Source organism: Triticum urartu, chromosome 7A (genome assembly GCF_056163025.1).
Source record: "Triticum urartu cultivar PI428250 chromosome 7A, HENAU_Tu73, whole genome shotgun sequence".
Lineage (NCBI taxonomy): Eukaryota > Viridiplantae > Streptophyta > Magnoliopsida > Poales > Poaceae > Triticum > Triticum urartu.
The window spans coordinates 370,560,948-370,565,085 of NC_141879.1; the positions used below are offsets into that span (position 1 = coordinate 370,560,948).

General features: G+C 45.0%; 1 pseudogene; it reads left to right on the top strand.

Moving 5' to 3' along the window:
* The first annotated feature begins 2,592 nt into the window (after positions 1–2,592).
* LOC147959634 (uncharacterized) lies at positions 2,593–3,507 on the top strand (annotated as a pseudogene).
* The last annotated feature ends 631 nt before the right edge of the window (positions 3,508–4,138 follow it).

A 4,138-nucleotide genomic window follows, 5' to 3' on the forward strand; every position in this document is an offset into this window, starting at 1 on the left:
TGGCGGTTGCGTTGGGCAACGACGTGATTCATGTCGTAGAGTGCACGTTGCGCCTCAAGTGCTCTATCTTCTCGCAATTGTTGTTCTTGGCGTTGTGCCTCGGCATCTTGTGCATCTTGGTGTAGACGCGCTTGCTCTTCCTCTTCTCGTTGGCGTTGTCGTCGTCGTTCTTGTGCTTTCTAGAGAGTAGCTTGGTTTTGACGATGTCAATGTTCTTGCACACGAGCTTGCTCTTGAGAGTCGATGTCATGTAGAGGGTTGCGGTTTGCGTGATGATCTTGACGCGCGGCACAATGAAGAGTGTTCGATGTCGGTGTACTTGAGCCGGCGATGGTGTAGTCGGAGTGTCGACTTGAGCGGCTCCGTCTTGATGAGGATGAAGTGGAAGAAGAGCGGTTGAGCAACAAAGCACGAATCTCGTCCATTCTTGTGTCATTCTCTTGCTTGTGGTCGTCGAGCTTGTTGTCTAAATAGTCTCTTGTACGTTGCTCGGAGAGTGGCAAGTCGGCGGCGAGGTTGTCAATGCGTTCACTTATTGCTTGTTGCTCTTGATGCAAAGCACCTTGTGCACCAAAGAGGTGGCTCTTTGTGACGTAGGAAGACATGTCGTTGTCTTGCTCGATGAAGAGTGGGTTTGATAGAGGCGAGGGTCCCGATCTTTCGATGAGATGATAACTATCGATTTGGTGGAGACGACTTTGATGATCCGACTACAAACGTGCACGACGTTGCGCCTTAGCAATCGCTAAACCAATCTCCTGAGGTTACTGACGATGCTGGAAGCACGGTCAGCCTGACCACGAAGGTCTATTCCTGCAAGCAATCGAAGAACGAGCAAGAATATGATAAAGCAATCTGAATATTGCAAATAAATATGAAGTATTGATAATGGTGGGGATCCGGAAGCGGTCTTGGTCTGGTCGTTGGACACAAACGAAGTACACGAAGTTGCAATGGCTAACTTTTAACTAAACAAATCCCAAGGAAAAAGCTACTAGATGGATCTACTTACATAGGAGGAAGGGGTGGCGGCCAAGGAGGTGGGAGGACGTCCCAAGGCAGCTTAAAACTAACCCTAGGTTGTACAAGGCTCATGGGCCCAAGTGGAGATGATGCAACACCTTTGGGCTTGTAGTTTGACTCAGATTCTGCTGCAACATCAGATTGTTTCGTCCGTAACTCAACGCTCCGGACGAATTTGAAGGTGAATCCAATTGGGTTGGAAAGAGCACGAAATCTAGTTTCCAACAAAAAAATAATCACCCAATTCGGAGTCCGTATGAAAAAGTTGTTGGCGTTTTGAGTCAGGTATGTCTGTGCAGTCCGAATCTGAATCCAGAACGTGAGAGACTTGGACTCTATCTTCTCTTGCCCCAAAAGTGACGTGAGAGGACTTTTTGAACACAACCTAAACTTCTCCTTTTCCCTTATCTTCATATGTGGATTGTACAAATGTCCCATACACCTGCAATTAGACAAAACACAAAAGTGTGTGAAGTATTTTTGTTCTGGATAACATAAATAGATTATTGAATAGTTTGCATTAGAAATCACCTGACAAATATGCATGTATGCAATATTTTTGGTCGTATCCAAGGTAGTCATGTCCTCATCAGGGTTGGTAGAAGTACTTGGTCTATCCATCATTCCAAACAATTTTGTGAGTGGTAGAAGGAGAAGAACAATACCAAATGTACCTTGACCAAAGTTGAAGATGGATCAATGATCACTCCAATGTGGGACAAGGAAATAACACAATTGGTACCAATTCTTCTCGGTTTCTCACACCTACACAAGTAAAAGCTTATGGTGAAGCTCTGTTAGGATGGTGGCACAAAATTTGATGCAATTGTTAGTGAGCTTCAATAATGTTGGAAAAGATTCGCAAGTTTGCAATGCAACAAGTAGACCAATAGCAAAGTATGGTACACGGAAACACACACGCAAAGAGATAAGTGGGGTCGTGCAATCAAGGATGAGCCAAAATGTGGAATCCACGAAAATGCTCTTGTTGCACAACACTAGAGAGACACTAGCACGATTGCACAATAGGCGGATATGAAGACTTGTGCACAACCTACTAAGCAAAAATGCAATGGCTTCTATCCCAAGGATGCTCTATGTATGGTATTCCGATGATATGATCCAAGATGATCTAGTATGACAATCTTAATGTTGTATGATGCTATGGTTCTTGCTTAAAAGCTCTTTGTTTATCTTTCCCTTTTGCTTAAAAGCTTGTTTGGCTCTTTCTCTTTTGAGCTCTTTTCTCATGCAATGTTTCACGAACCAAGATACCAATTGTGTATGCGATGACAACTTTGTGACACAAAAGATGATACCAAGATATGCACCAATGATATGATATGTATGCAATGGGAAGTATGATCACTAATGTGCACAAGTGACATTGCAGGCAATACTCAAAGGCTAGTCTCGATGGGTGAGATACGCAAAATTGGGCTATGATGGCTATCAATGTAATGGCAAGAATGTTGTATCACGATACCAAGATGAGGTTACCATTTCTTGCTTACGGTATGGTGTCAAAATGGTGGAGTGGTTGTTGCCGATGACGAATCCGTGGCGAAGATGAGCGGCGGTGATGTTGATGTCAAACCATACCTAAATAGGCGAAACACAACAGGACACAGAACCGCAACTAAATCTGGGAGTGGTTTTAGAAAAACTGGTTTAAATGGGTTGGTTTTTGTTATGGGCTTGATTCGTTTCGGTCTTATTGGGCAGAGGCTTTCTTAAGTTTGGTTTGGTTTTGGTTTTGAGAGGAACCGGTTTGGGTATAGTTGGTTATGGGATGAAACCATTTGATGTATTATGGGCTACAAACTGTGGGTACAACCCGGTTCGCTGCCTCCAGTTTCTCGTTCGTTGCCTCTCAGGCTCCTGCACGCTGCCCCTGTCTCTTCCCCCGTGCCGCCCCGCACCATCCCCTGTCTCTTCCCCTCGCCGCCCCTTCCTTGCGCCGCCGCCTCGCTGTCACCCTTCGGCGCCGCGCCCTCCTTGGCGCAGAATATCCGACCATGAGCTACCTCGAACTGGCCCTCCCATCGGTGTCGCCGCCCCTTCCCGTCTGCTAGGGTTGAGGTGCCGGGCCATCTCCGCCGCGCCACCTTCCCTCCACTGGCAGGTACCCCCCATCTCTCTCTCTCTCTCTCTCTCTCTCTCTCTGACCGGCTCCTCCTATTGACCAGGTCCGGTGGCAACGCTGGCAAGGTGCCCCTGCTGGTCCCCCCCTCGTCCACAACAACAACATCAACAACCAGGTCGATTCCACAGCTCCTCAATAAAGAACCACTTCGATTTGTTCTCTGTATGACTGTACATTTTCGGTTCAGTTTCAGTTTGCGAGAGGCAAGTGATGCTTTGTTGTTTGGCTTTGTCGTGGATGTGGAGCGGTGCTCATGCCAAGCGCCGGTTATGAATGTTGCCATCGGTAGTTGCATCAGTGGAGCTTGGGCATTAGTTGAATTCACACCTTACAGCTAGCTGTTCATAGCTACAGAATTGCAGAAAGTTCCATCCAACAGTTTGCAAACTACTGGAAACAATATCGCATGGAAAATTATGACTAGTTAAAGAGCAAACTTACTATTCCATAATACATGGATGGCACTCATCCTCGAAGCCTCTTTACATCGACGATTTTGCGCATTCAGCACCTCTGCTGGTTTACTGCCTTCTCATAAGTTGTCATGGTCAATTTCTAGCATGATGTGTGTTCTGAATCTCTGATGCATAACTTTTCTCATTGCTGTACAAACTGTAGGGAGTGGTATTCTGTATTCAAGTTTTTCTTTATATACTAAGGAGTACTAAGATAAGTCAATAGTAATATCCTGCTCCCATTTTTTGCTAATAGCTTCTCAATTGGCCAATGTTTTCTTTCCTTTCTGAAGTGATTTATAAGCGCTTTTTAATGAGTTATTGAACATGGTACTAAGATCATTTAAAAATAGAACCACTTTATCAGTCACTCCATTGATGTGGTTGAAAACTGTTATTCCTTCACAAAATAAGCAGTGCAAACTGATCATGGCAGCAACAATTGTATGATGATTTGCTGTGTAATTCATTTGTTCTGCACATGTTCGTCATTTACATCACATACTGGGCTGGA